At 48.0% G+C, this 15,099-nt stretch overlaps 1 long non-coding RNA gene across 3 annotated transcripts; it reads left to right on the top strand.

Annotated features, from left to right (window-relative positions):
• Nucleotides 1–6,490: 6,490 nt before the first annotated feature.
• LOC117796990 lies at nt 6,491–13,462 on the top strand. Of its 3 annotated transcripts, none has more exons than XR_004621797.1 (3): nt 6,491–6,596; nt 12,329–12,474; nt 13,003–13,462. It is a non-coding gene; the product is annotated as an uncharacterized LOC117796990 (long non-coding RNA). The 3 variants fall into 3 exon arrangements; XR_004621796.1 differs by lacking the exon at nt 6,491–6,596 and adding an exon at nt 8,962–9,114; XR_004621798.1 differs by lacking the exon at nt 6,491–6,596 and adding an exon at nt 11,057–11,110.
• The last annotated feature ends 1,637 nt before the right edge of the window (nt 13,463–15,099 follow it).

The following is a 15,099-nucleotide window of genomic DNA, read 5'->3' as shown; positions in this document are numbered from 1 at the left end:
CGGCCACTTATCAGCAGGAAGACTTTGGGGCAATTTACGTTAACTTCTCTGTGCCTCCATGTTCTCTTCCTGTGAGTGGGTATCACCGTACCCGGCTCACGGGTTGTAGGAGAATGAAAGGAGTTGCCACAGATCCAAGTCTTAGAGCAAGTTCTTGGCACCTAGTAAGTTCTCAGTAAACAATCTGGAGGGTTAGCGCCATAACCCCCATCACACTATTGTAAGTCGTTCTCTACACCTTCCCAACTCCCCTGAAACCTCCATGGGATTACTGGATTGAGACAGATGTAGAAACCCACGGCATTTAGGAAGGAAACTTTGAGGGATGGGAAGGAATCGGGCAGCTGGAGGCGAAGTGGGACGGCATCCAGGGGGCAGTTAGGGCAGGAGCGAGGGCAGAAGCGAGGAAAACAAAAGGCTGCGTTGGATGATAGAGAGTACAGCAGGGGAGAAAATTGGGTTGGTAACCCTAAAAACTGCTCCATCTCAGTGATCAGAGTAATATCACGCCAGCAATGAAAAACGAGTTTTCATCCACCAGGGGGGCAGAATCTTGGAGTCTAACACTCCAGAGGGCTGGAGGTGAGCTAGGCAAACACGATCTTGCGTCCTGCCGGAGGGAAGGAGCTGGTCCCACCAGTTTGGAGGGCAACCGGCCAGCGTCCATTAATCTGTACAACGTATGCCTAACTCACAACCCGCACATTCTTCTCCCTGTGCACAGGGGCACAAGGGTATTCGCAGAGCCATGGTTAGTAACAGGGAGCAACTGGAAACAATGTACGTGTCCATCCGAGGGAGGATGGCTGATTAAGGTACACAGGTCATAACCAGGAATGTTACGCAAAGGTCACGAAGAAGAAGCTAGATGGTTGCCAAGACCAATCATGATACCTACAGTAAGATACCTTGTAGTAAAAATCCCAGATGGCCTTCTCCGTGGCCTCATACATGTGAATGTGGGACGATGGTTGCCTCTGGGTAGGACAAGAGGGACCAGGTTTGGGGGTGATGCTCAAGGGAGACTTTAGCCCTATTGGTAACGTTTTAATTTTTACACAGAGAAGATACTTTTGTATTACTCATGCCGATGAAAAGTAACAAAACCACATATAGGCCAGTGGGGGGTGTGTTTGCGAGCCAGGAACTCCCTGCCTGTTGCATCGGGCCAAGCCCAGAGTCACTGCTGGATGTCCTCAGTACGTCTCTTCCTTACCTTCTACCCAGGGCTGGGGCTCTCACCACCTCACAGAACAGCTGGCTCCCAGGGGGTTAGTTCTGACCTTTAGAAAGCTGTCTCTGTCTACTGAGCGGACCGTGCCTTCCAGAAACAGACCCACTGGACGGACTGCTGCTCTCTGAAGCCACACACGTCCTCTTGCTCAATGAGATCGCACTTTCAAGTTTTAAAGCCCGCACAGGTTAGACGTGAAACAAAAGTCAAACAAAATCCAATCTAACTTTTGGGGTGGCCAAGAGTGGGACGATAGGGTTTCCTCATGTCTCATTGCTGATCACAGCTTGTTAATGCTTTTGCTCAAACACCCTTTACAGATCATGGATTTTATTCACTTTCTATTTTCTTTAATTACAAGTGTAATTTATATGCAGTGAAATGCATGAATTTTAAGTGTGCAAATCAATGAATAGTTTACATATGTGCACGCCCAGGTAACGCTACCCAGATTCAAGACTTAGAACATTTGGAGTCCCCCAGAAGTCTCCCTCCCTGCTCCTTCCAGGCCGCCCCGCCACCACCCCAGAATCGCCACCCTCCTGACGTCTATACCCATAGATTTATTTTCCTGACTGTATAAACAGGAACCTTCTTTCTTCTGGTTTCTTTCGGTTGATATTAGATTTTATTAAACCAGACAGAGCAAAACTGTGGGACATTTTGGGGGGGATTTGTTTAACCTCCATGGGCCTCATTTTCTCCTGATCAAATAGATGAATGTGAAACTCGAACAGGACAGCACAGACCAAAGCACATGTGACCCGTCCCTGCCAGGGCCACACGATTACAAGGAATTTTATTATTACCGTTACTGAGCTCGAATTTCACAACCCATGCAAATAGAATCCCTTCCTCCCCGGCTCCCTCAGAACAGGTGCTGAAGGTTTCTGAACCTCATTCTGAAACCAGCCCTCTCTCTCGGAGCTGTCTCCCCGGGGGGATGAGGGATTCTAATTTTAAGCCCCACACTTAAAGGGGACAGAAGAGTCTGGAACCTAGAGTAAAGATACCTTATACACATCCAGGCTTTGGAGCTGATGCCTTCAAATACACGTACCTAAACAGTTAAAACGAGCACATGCTAAAGAAAAATTCAAACAGTGTGAAAGGGAATATAGCAAAAAAGAAATTTCCCTCCTGTCTAGATACTCTCGACAGCCCCTTTCCCTGCCCAAAGTCGGCAACTGTGACCAGATCTGGTTCACACAGGCTTCCAATCAAAGCCCTGGCATTTACATGCCTCTGGACGCGTCATAGTTGATAGATTTTTGCCTCCATCCCCTCACCCCCACCCCACGCACGTTTTTTTTTTTACACAATTGCTTGTTTATGCAGATTTAACACACTGTGAACATACAGCCTTTCTTCACTCAATATATCCTATCAGTCAAGCCTTATCTTTTTAAAGGAGCTCATTAAATGCTCATTAGAAATAGTAACAACAGCGAGCATTCGTGCAGCATTTACCACGTTCCAGGCACTATTTTAAACCCCATACATATGTTCATTTCATATATATTTTATCTCTGTGTCTCATCAAATGGCTTGAATTCCCTAAGTGGATTACTTGGTCAGAGGAAACATTGTCCTGTTGATCAATATTTTCCAATGAGACTGTTCCACTCTACACAGCACAGTGGTGATATTTTGGCCCTGAGAACCTCTAACCAAGCTCGGTGTCGTGGTCTCTCTGAGGCCGTGGGTATTTGTCTCATCCACGCATCTGCCAGCCCCCACCCACCCGGTCCCTTTGAGGCCGTGCTGTTGAACCTTCTCTGAGAGTCCTAGAGGTAAGCCAAAAGCAAGAGTATCCAAAAAAGGACATTTCTTAGAAATGCAGTGAAAGCCCTGATTTTCATGATTGCAATTTACATATGCGACTCAGATGTGAATTTCCTATGTTGCTAGTGTACCCGGCCCCACGACTTGTGTTCATTTTTCAGAAATGCTAAATACTTTTAGCAGAACCAGCTTCAAAGAAGCAAACGGCAGTTTCTGGAACAAGAGCCGCCAACTTTTGTGGGAAGACCTAGTTTCTCTTTCCATTTAAAAATTTCTTTCCCCTCAAACCTTCTTATTACAAAAAATTCAAAATTCAGAGAAAGGTTAAAAGTAGCATAGAATGAACACCCATGGACCCCCCAGCGAGGTTGAACACGTGTTCACGTTGGTGTCTGTCTACCACCACTCTTCCCGCTGAGACGCCTGAAAGCGTTGGCAGACAGTGTGACATTCACTCCTCAGCCCTGCAGCAGGCGTCTCCTAAGACAGGGATGTTCTCTTCCATACATCTAGCATTTCCACACCTAAGAAAATCAATAATAATTTGAAACGCCATCTACTATCTAGTCCATATTTAGATTTCCCCAGCTGTCGTCTGAAGCTTTTCTTGGCTGCCTCTTTTGAATCAGAACCCAGCCGAGGGGGGCACCTGCTTGGCTCAGTCAGTGAAGCCTCTGCCCTCGGGTCATGATCCTGGAGTCCTGGGATCCAGCCCATGCTCAATGGGGAGCCTGCTTCTCCCTGTCCCTCTGTTGCTCCCCCTGCTTATGCTTTCTCACTCTCTCTGTCAAGTAAATAAATACCTTAAAAAAAAAAAAAGAACCCAGCGGATGGTCACATGTGGCATGTGGTTGTTATGTCTCTTTAGTCATTTTTTTGGGTCTAGAATTGTCCCCTCCCTTTCTCGCTCTTTTCTCTCTCTTTTTCTTAATTTAAATGCACTTAGCCAGCATATAGTACATCATTACTTTTTGATGTGGCGTTCATTGATTCATCAGTTGCCTATAACACCCAGTGCTCATCACATCACGTGCCCTCCTTAATGGCCGTCACCCAGTTACCTCATCCCCCATCCCCCTCCCCTCCAGCAGCCCTCAGTTTGTCTTCCAGAGTCAAGAGTATCTCGCGGTTTGTCTCCCTCTCTGATTTCTTGCCATTCAGCTTTCTCTCCCTTCCCCTATGGTCCTCCGTGCTATTTCTTATATTCCACATATGAGTGAAACCATATGATAATTGTCTTTTTCTGATTGACTTATTTCACTCAGCATAATACCCTCGAGTTCCATCCACGTCAATGCAAATGGTAGGTATTCATTTTTCTCTTTTCTTTTATCTTCTTTTCCTTTCTTTGGTTTGTTTGACATGGACGCAGCCTCTGTCTTATAGAATGTCCCACATCTGCACCTCTGATGGTTTCCTCCCCTGGCCTTCAGCCCGTTCTTCTATCCCCCGTGAGTTCCTGGAAGCGGAACGGTACATCTGCACAATCGCTTGGATTTGGGTTCCCCATCTTGGGGGAGAAGACATCCCAGGTGATGGGATGTACTGCCTATTGATTCCCTTCAAGTGGTGCCTTTGTCAACTATCCCCCACATGGTGCTGTCCAGTTGGACTGCCTGTTAAGGTGGTGACGCCACATGTCTCCATATAAAGGTGCCCTGCCCCCTCCGCGAGTGTCACCTGCGGGGGCTGCTTGGCGCCTTGCCTATCTGGCTCCCCAACCACCACTCGCTGGCGGTCCTTGTCTGAAACAACTGTAACACTTGGAAAATGGTGACTTTCTGAAGCTATCATTCCTTCTAATTTCTTAGCCAGTGTTTTCTCTTCTTATTTCCCTTGTTAAAAAAAAATATACAGAATATAACCCTGCACAAGATCACAAAACCCACATTTTCACCACCTAGAGTCCCTGTGAACAGGATAGCATATTCACCTTCCAGTTTTTCTTTTAGGAAAGAAAGTATTACAGCTCTGAAATCATCCCCCACCCCCGCTGCTGCCCCTACGCCTCCCCTCCCCAGGAGGAAACACCAACATGAATACGGCTCCATTTTCCAGGCTTATCTTCATACCTTTGCAAGGATGCGTGTATCTATGAACAATGCAGTATCCATCACTATTTTGCGTGAGTGATTTAAAATTGTTTTATAAACATGGTATTCTTTTTTTTTTTTTAAAGTTTTTTTATTTATTTATGTGACAGAGAGAGACAGCCAGCGAGAGAGGGAACACAAGCAGGGGGAGTGGGAGAGGAAGAAGGCAGGCTCCCAGCGGAGGAGCCCGATGTGGGACTCGATCCCGGAACGCCGGGATCACGCCCTGAGCCGAAGGCAGCCGCTTAACGACTCCAGGCGCCCCTAAACATGGTATTCTGTACCTATCGTTATGCATTTTCCTGCTTTCACCCAACGTTGTTGTGATCATCGCCCATTAATTCGTACATAGCTAGCTCATCCCTTTTGACAGCTGTCTGCTTTCTACACTCCGCTTCTGTCCCTCCCCTGCCAAGGAACATTGAGGTTGTTTCTGACTCCTTGCTGTTATGAGCAGTGCCCTCCTGGGCAAGCCTGTGCACCCTTCTTTGTGTAAACATGAAAGTCTCTCTAGGGGGATGTTCTCAAACACGGCCCCTGAGTTGTAGGGTGTGCCCTTTCCCCACTTTAGTAGCTATCGCCGAACTGGCCACGCTAAGATTCGTTCCCACTGGCAGCGGATGGCTATGCCCAGGCCCCATCTCTTTACCCACACAGGGGAGTATCGGACTGTTTCATTCAGTATCAGATAATTTGGCAGTGTAATAGGCGAGAGTTGGTGACTTGTTGCTTTCATTTGCATTTGCTGATGACTCGTGAGGCTGTGCACAGATGCTCACTGGCCCCTGGGAGAAGGAGCTGCTATGTACCTGGAGGCTTGCAGTCACTCACCGGAAAGGAGGGAGCGTGACCACGAGAGGTGTGGGGGGAGGGGGAGCACTGCTGTGAGCATCTGAACTGCTAGTGAGTACTCACTCTCCTAGAGATGTCTTGCACCCCCGAAGCCCACCCTAAGACCAGAGACGAGCTGCATTAGCTAATAACCAGGTGGATATCATGGAAGGAATGTAAGGAATGTATTATTATCCATTTATAATGTTCCTATATTTGTGTTAATAATCCTTGTCACCAATTACTGGCATGTGTGAGGCGCTTTACAGATTTTATGTAATCCTCTCAGAAATAATTTTATTATTATTATTCCTATTGTACCGAAGACGAGCCTGAGGGTCAGAGACATAAGTGATTTGCCTAAGGTCATAGAGCTGGTAAGTGATTTGCTTGAAGTGTCCAAACCCTTCCCTCCCCATACTCCTCCCACATGCCCAGATAGTTCCCAGAGAGAATAAAAGATGACATCTTATTGAAAGAAGAAAGGTTCTGGTTGTCCTGCCCCTCCCCTTGGCTATGAGCAGAGAAATTTTTTGTTAACCAAAGAGTGCAGCCTTGCAAATAGCTCCCAGCCCACTGACCCGGATTCTCGATCAGGAGAGAGAGAAGGCAGCTTAAAGTACTTCTTTCAGGCTGCGGCTTAGGAAGGAGAGGTGAGCCAGAGATCTCTTCATCTTTTATAGTTTTTGGATCTGTTGGAGTCAGGGTGGGTGGGGAATGGAGCTGTGAGACTCAACAAAGGGGGATCTTTTATATCTTAAGTTTGGCAGCAGAAGGACTCTCTCCGTCCCTCTCTCCATGGCCTCTGTTGTACATGTGATGTTGGGCAGAGATATTTACAGACTTCTCCATTGTCATCTGGACTCTAGAAGAGAAGGATCTTACAGACATCAGCTCCAGCTACCCATTTTATATATGGGAAAGCTGAGGCATAGAAATCTCTAGGTTCTGGTCTGCTTGAGTTCACCAACGTATGTGACTTGTCCTCAGAGCCCAGCAAAGTGTTCAGCATACAATATACCTTCACAAATATTTGTTGAGTGAATACGTGAATGAATGAGAAGGTTGGAAATTGAAAACGAACAAGATTTTGGTTCCTTTGGGTTCTGCTGGGTGGTGACCAATTTAAGGAAGGAAAATCGGTGAACCAGGTCCTTCGTGAGAAGATGAGGGCGGGCCCCGCAGGGAGGCGGTGGTGACTCAGCTCACACTCACGTTCACAGCCCACTGATTCACAGACCTGGGGCTGAGGCCACCAGCACAAGGCCAGGAACAGAACCTGCACAAGGCCCCACTCTGCCTAGTTCCACTGCCTCCCTGCTCTGCTTTCCCACCTCTCTCCCCCACTCCCTCTAAGAGCCCCGCCAGACCCATTCCCACCTCGGGGGGGGGGGGGGCTTTGCCCCTGCCGTTCTCCCTGCTGGAACGCTCAGCCGTGGCTCTTCGTGGGACAGTCCCCGCTCCTCGGAGGGGCACTCCTGACCCCCCGAGCCAGAGTTCTCAACCCCACCACTTGGACCTGGTTTATTTCCTTCTGAGCGCTGACCTCTGGTTAGAATGAGCTAGCTTGTTGGTGGGCTTGCTGGCAGCTCGTCTGCTCCCCCGCTAGAATGTAAGTGCCAGCAGGCCAGAGCTTCACCTCCACATCAGCGTGTCCTTGGTCCCCAGAGCTGTGCCTGGCACGTGAAAGGCACCCAAGAGACAGGTGCTGCATGAATGAGAAAGAGAAGCTGCTGAGTTCTGGGCGGAAGTCTCCGGCAACCTTACCTGTAAACAGTAGGAGACAAGCTGGAAAAGGGGCTTGGGCCCCACAGTGAAGGTGATGGTGTGTGATGGGTGGGGGTTGGGGGGTGGGGGNGGGTGGGGGCATCAGGAGAATAATAAGTGACCGCAGTTAGTTGAACTGCTACTGCTAAGTGCCCCACACAAGCTTTATATTAAATTGCTTCATTCTCAGAATAAGGCCGGTGCCACCAAGCCCCCCATTTTTGCAGGTAAGGGAGTTGTTGAGACTGAGAGAGACAGAACATTTTTCCTGTAGCCAAGGATGTGGTAGAGCCAAGATTTTCTCCCACCAGTATCTGACCCTGGGGCTCATGCTCTCCCCAGGGGGTGCTGGAACAGCGGGGGTTGTTATAAATTTTCATCAAGCTCCAAATAGGAGCCTGAGCTCCCGCCCGACCCTGACGTTCTTCTGCCCTGGGACCCCTGACCCTCTCAGGGAGGACACAAGGGACCAGAAGCAGAGTGGTTGACTCACTCAGTCCACAAGCATTAATAGAGCACCTACTGTGTGTAGGGGTGCTGCGGACATGGCAGTGTGTAAGTCAAAGTTCCTGCAGTCATGGAGCTCAGGTGATGAAGGGGGAGGGATGCCAACGTAAGGAGATGACAGGAAGTCAGACGCTGGTCTGTGCTGGGGTAAAGGGAAGTGACAGGATCTGGAGCACCTAGGGTGTGTGCGTGTTGGCAGAGGGAGGGGTGATAGGACGGGGCTACCCACAAAAGTGGATAGGCAGCTTGCAAAGGTCTAGGTAAAGGGCAGTTCAGACAATTGGTAGTTGTGAGTGAGCGAACTTGGCATATGAGTGTAATAGAGAACAAGGCCTGTGTGGGGGAGGGTGTGAGAAGGAAGAGAGAGAGAGATTTACCTAACGAAGGAAAGATCGAAATAACGTGTTGAGCTCCCACAGAACATGGCATGGGGAAGGTCCTCCAGAAATGTCTGAATTGAATTGAATTGAATTGAATCAGATCAATCCTTGGAAAAAACAAGAAACCACAGTTTCAGATGCCACCTGCCTCACAGGAAAATTCCCTCCAAAAAGAATGAGGGTGAGTGTTAACCTCCCAGTGGTTAGCAAACCAAAACAATACATGCTGATGGTAGACGGCAAATTAGCAAGCATCAGGTTGCCGAAGCAGAATTGAAAAGTTTTGGGTAAAGGAAGGGAAAAAAAAACTTAAGACCTTTTGTCTTGCAGGATTTGAGTTTAATCTCCTGCTACTATTGAAGGCTCCTCGATTTTTCTCCTTTTTCCTGCTAAGCTGGCTCTGGTCCAGGTGGCTACACCAGCTCTGGGGGCCCTAAACCACATGGCTGGGCTGGCCTCGTTGTTGCAGCTCTGGGTCTGAAGTGGCTAAGGACACAGGGACCTCAGGGTAAAAATGGTGAGATCCTGCTTCCATCCGCCTGCCCTGAACTGTCACCCTGACATTACCCACTAAACATAACATATCCAAAGCACTCCCTCCGCCACTCTTGCCCATTCCAGTACATGATACCACTGTGTACTGAATAAGTCAAACCAGAGACCAGGTATGACCCTTGATCTTTTCTGTTCATCACTCCCATGTCTTATCCATCACCAAATGGTCTATTCCGACTCCACCATACAGAACATCCTCAGCATGGCCATTTCCCTCCCCTCCACACCACCACTCTCGTATCCACATCACCTTTCTGCTGAGCCACTAACTCTTTTACACCCAGTCACCTCCAGCAGCTGCAAATGCACTTTTCAAAAACATAGATCAGGAGTGCCTGGTTGGGTCCGTCAATAGAGCACACAACTCTTGATCTCAGGGTTGTGAGTTCAAGCCCCACCTGGGGCTTAGAGTTTACTAAACAAACAAAAATAAAAGCTTAAACCAGATATCATATTAGTCCCTCACTGAAAATTCTTTATTTTTTTTCTTCTGTCTACTCCTAAGATTCTTCTTGTCTTAGATTCCTGGTAACATTATTGTGCTGTACTTAAGTGTGGTTTTCTTTGTATTTGTCCTCCAAAGGGTTCATTAGTCCTTTTCAAATCCATGGCTCAATGTCTTTTCATTCATCTAAAAATATTCTTATCATTTTCTCTTAAACTACTACCACTGTCCAGTACATTACCTCTCATTTATTTATTTATTTATTTATTTATTTATTTATTTACGATTGATTGATTTAGAGCACAAGCAGGGTGGAGGGGCAGAGGGAGAGTGAGAGAGAGAATCCCAAGCAGATTCCGTGCTGAGTGTGGAGCCCAACACAGGGCTCGATCTCACAACCCTGAGATCATGACCTGAGACAAAATCAACAGTCGGTTACTTAACCAACTGAGCCACCCGGACACCCCTTTCTCCTCTTCTTCTGGAGCTCCAATTACACATATGTTAGGTCTTTTATACCATGTCCCATATTTCTCTTAGACTCTTTTGTCTCTTCAATCTGGATATTTTCCTGTGACCTACCTTCAGTTCCTTACATTTCTCTTCAGCTGTAGATACGTGATTAGATAATCAGCTATTAGACTTATCTTTTGAGTTCTTAATTTCAGTGACTGAATTTTTCAGGTCTGCAATTTCCCTTTGATTTCCTTCTCTTTCCTTCCTTCCTTCCTCCCTCCCTTCCTTCCTTCCTTCCTTCCTTCCTTCCTTCCTTCCTTCCTTCCTTCCCCTTTGGTTGATCTTCTTCCAGCCTTTTAAAAATAATATCTCATGTTTTAGAGCCACATTTAGGTTCACAACAAAATTGAGCAGAGAGTACAGAAAGTTCACATATGCCCTTACTCCACGCACACAGTCTTCCCCACCATCAACATCACACATTGAAATGGGACATTTGTTACAATCACGAACTTACATTGAAACATCATCATCACCCAAAGTCCATAGTTTACATTAGGGTTCACTCTTGATGATGTATATTCTACGGGATTTGAAAAATGTATAATGGCATGTATCCACTATAGTATCGTACAGAGTATTTTCAGTGCCCTGAAAATCTTCTGTGCTCTGCCTATTCATACCTCTCCCCACCCAAACTTCTGGCAACCACTGATCTTTGTACTGTCTCCACAGTTTTGCCTTTCCCAGAATGTCATATAGTTATATCATACAGTACATAGCCTTTTCAGATTGGCGTCCCCTGTTATAAATATGCATTTAAGCTTTCTCCATATCTTTTTATGGCAAAATAACTCATTTATTTTCAGTGCAGAATAGTATTCCATTGTCTGGATGTACTACAGTTTATTTATCCATTCATCTCTGAAGGTTGCTTCCACATTTTGACAGTTATGAATAAAGTTGCCATAAACATCCATGCAGGGTTTTTTAATGTTCATATAGGTTTCCAGTTCATCTGTGTAAATACCAAGGATCGAGATGGCTGGATCATATGGTAAGAGTGTATTCCATTTTATGATCCCCTTTTATAGCGTCCCATTCATTGCCAAAATTCTCATCTTGTCTTGTAATTCACTGAACATTTAATCGTAGTTATTTCAAAGTCCATGTTGTAACTCCAATATCTGGCTCCTCTTGGGTCTCTTTTTATTATTTGTGTGTGTGTGTATGTGTTTTCCTCTATCTGGGGGCAAGTCTTATATTCTCGTAGGCCTGGACATTGAGTATGAAAAATTATAGAAATACTTTGATGTCGTCTTCCTCCTTACTTTTGCTTTGGGCAGGAAGCTAAGCTGGGATCACCTTAGCTGGCCAGCCCCAGATCACCTTAGTCAAGAGAGAAATTGGTATGCCTTAAGGCTGGGATACAATTCCTGTGAGGACTTGTCTACTTTTTTTTCACCTTTATTCTTAACATGCAGCCCTTAAGGATCCCAACCCAAAGCTTTGGATGTTTCATAAATGCCTCCTCCTCGACAAGTTCTAAACTCAAACTTCATGAGTCTGTAAAAAGCTCTGCTCAGCTTCTCAGCCTCTCAGATATTGCTTTCAAGTCAGTAATCCCCTTGAGAGGAAAAGTGGTATCCCCTGCCAGTCTCACTCTCTGGACATCCATGCTGTCCCAGATTCTTGGCCCCGTAATTCCCATAATTTCTCACCACCTTGATAGTTATCTGGTACCTTCAATTAGATGCGTTTTCCTTTTTAATTTTGTCCAGCTTTTCTAGTATTCTCAGCATGGGGAATGGTCTGAAATAATCTGGTTTAACATTGATGGAAGCTCCCCCATTACCTTGAGAGAAAAGTAAAAACTTCTTGCTCTGCCCACCAGACAATATATGATTTAGATAGCCTAGACCTGCGATTTCCTGTCATACTGCTCTCTCCCTTGATCACTACACTCTAGTGAGATGTTGGGCTTTTTCCTGTAACTCAGCTATGCCAAGCTCCTTGGTGCCCCAGGAACTTTGCACATGCTCTCCTCTGTCTAGAATGCTGTTTCCTTTACCCGATCCTCCAGGTCTCTGTTTAAATATCCCTTCCTCTGAGAAGCCCGTCCTGACCTTGCATTCTAACACATTCAAGCTATACCTTCACACTCCTCACTACCTAACCTCTCATTTATACCCTGTTCTTCCCTCTACGCCCCTTATCATAATTTCAAACATATATTGATTTGTTATTATTTTTTTATTCTCTATCTTCCCACTAGCTGGAAGTCCTGTGAGGGCTGGGGCTGTCTTAGTTTGCACTCCTCATGAACAGACCCTGAGAAGAAGACTAAGTACAAGTTGTTCACGAAGTTGTACAAGGAAGGAAAAGCAGCCAAGAAAGGATGTTATGATGCCAGCTGCCATGGTGGGTACCTGGAGCTCAATGCCACAAGGCAACTCTGAGAAATGGTGTAAAACTTATGCCTGGGGTATGGGGGAGGGGGAAGGGTATTCAGACACCAGTTCCTACCAGTCTTATTGGTTGAAGGCTGCTCCTGGGGTATATTAATTCCCTGGCGCCTCCACCTTATTTGGCAACAAGCATAGCAGCCTCCTGGAATTAGAGCTATGGACCCTGGCAGTTGGAAGGTGGGGCGCAGTGAAACAGGGAGGCTGGAGGGGGGTTCACCGGGGCCCTGATAGGATCATGTTTGTTTGGGGCACCCTCTCATTCCCAGCCCCTATCATGGGACCTGGCACATAGTAGGAAATCAATCAATATGTATTTAATAAGTGAACTTTCAGAACTCGGTGCTAGGATTAGGACGTTGCTCTTTGAATGGGATCACTATGGTATTAAAGACAACTTTTGAGAGTCTGCAGTTGGCCAGGCCTCGTGGAGGGTGGGATTCGATTTCTCCCGTGGATCCCTCCCGCCCTATATGTGTTCCAGGGTCCCGGCCGGCTCCCCACACTCCGGCACTGCCTCCTCCATCCCCTCCAGTCCATGACAGCTGCTGTCTTCCCTTGTTTTTCACCACCTGCACAGCTTTGGGGAGCACCGTGGATGGTACGGACAGGAAAGGTCTCAGAGCTGGGGTGGGCACATGCCGACAAAAGGTATGGCTGCACGGCCCCACACCTGGCCCCCGAGCTAGGTGACACCCCCCCCCAGCCTCCCAACACCTGCGGTGTCCCCGGGGACCTCTGTCTGGTCCCGATCACCGTGGAGGGAGCCCAGAGAGCTGCTGTTTGTGGGCACACCTATCAACAGTGACAGCGTTGAAAATTAAAACCGAGAACTTAAAGACTATTGATTTTATTTTTTTAATTCTTTTTTTAATTTAAGTTTTAAATTCCAGTACCACTGGGGCACCTGGGTGGCACAGCGGTTAAGCGTCTGCCTTTGGCTCAGGGCGTGATCCCAGCGTTCTGGGATCGAGTCCCACATCAGGCTCCTCCGCTGGAAGCCTGCTTCTTCCTCTCACACTCCCCCTGCTTGTGTTCCCTCTCTCGCTGGCTGTCTCTCTGTCAAATAAATAAATAAAATCTTTAAAAAAATAAATAAATAAATTCCAGTACACTGTTCTATTAGTTTCAGGTGTACGACGTAGTGACTCAGCACTTCCATACACCGCCGTGTGCTCCTCACAATACACGCCTTAATCCCCACCCCCACTTGTCCCATCCCCCAACCTCTCCCCTCTGGTCATCGTAGATTGTTCTCTATAATTTACAGTCTGTTTCTTGGGTTGTCCCGCTCTCTCCCTGTTATTTATTTTTTTTTTAAAGATTTTATTTACTTATTTGACAGAGATAGACACAGCCAGAGAGAGAGGGAACACAAGCAGGGGGAGTGGGAGAGGAAGAAGCAGGCTCCCAGTGGAGGAGCCTGATGTGGGGCTCGATCCCAGAACGCCGGGATCACGCCCTGAGCCGAAGGCAGACGCTTAACCGCTGTGCCACCCAGGCGCCCCATCTCCCTGTTATTTGTTTCCCTGTGCTTGTCTATTTTCTTAGATTCTACATATGAGTGAAATCATATGGTATTTGTCTTCGACTTATTTTGCTGAACATTATACTCTCTAGCTCCATCCGTGACCTGTTCAGATAAATGGCGTAGTGTTACGAGAAAGTCCCTACGTATTGGAAGAAAATGAGTGACAAGAGCAGCACTGTTGTACATTTTCACAAATCTCTTCAAAGTCACGCTTGAGACAGACCAGCTCGGCTCTGGCACCTGCCCGAAGCCAGTCTGTGGCTACGAGCTGCTTGACCCAAGTAGTGAAGGAAATCCGCCTCGGGCGTCTGTCACTGGCAAGGTGGGACCAGGCAGGTCTCCCGGAAAGGTCTCGGGGTCCCACTGGGGTCCCCAGAGCACGAGTCCTGATTTTCCCCTCTGTCAAATGGGATCCCTGCGAGCACCGACTCCGCGGGCTGCTGTGAAGGTCGCTGGGGGTGATGCTTGGGAAACACTCCACGGGCCCCGGGCTCACTGTGGGCTCCTGAAAGGGGCAGGGCTTCCTGGCACCCTTCCCTCCAGGTCTGCGGGGGTGTATGAACACGTCTGCGTAAGCAGCACCCCGAGGAAAGTGTGCAGATGCTGTCCCACGGACAGCCGGGCCTGCCCCCCCAAGGGCTGACCCGTCACCAGCTGCCCCCCCAAGGGCTGACCCATCACCAGCTGCCCCCACCACAGGCTGACCCGTCACCAGCTGCCCCCCCACGGGCTGACCCGTCACCAGCTGCCCCACCACAGGCTGACCCGTCACCAGCTGCCCCCCCAAGGGCTGACCCATCACCAGCTGCCCCCACCACAGGCTGACCCGTCACCAGCTGCCCCCCCACGGGCTGACCCGTCACCAGCTGCCCCACCACAGGCTGACCCGTCACCAGCTGCCCCCCCAAGGGCTGACCCATCACCAGCTGCCCCCACCACAGGCTGACCCGTCACCAGCTGCCCCCCCACGGGCTGACCCGTCACCAGCTGCCCCACCACAGGCTGACCCGTCACCAGCTGCCCCCCCAAGGGCTGACCCATCACCAGCTG

This window comes from Ailuropoda melanoleuca, chromosome 17 (genome assembly GCF_002007445.2).
Source record: "Ailuropoda melanoleuca isolate Jingjing chromosome 17, ASM200744v2, whole genome shotgun sequence".
In the NCBI taxonomy this organism is placed as follows: domain Eukaryota; kingdom Metazoa; phylum Chordata; class Mammalia; order Carnivora; family Ursidae; genus Ailuropoda; species Ailuropoda melanoleuca.
The sequence above is the reverse complement of the archived record's forward strand: the minus strand, read 5'-3'. Positions and strand labels throughout refer to the sequence as shown.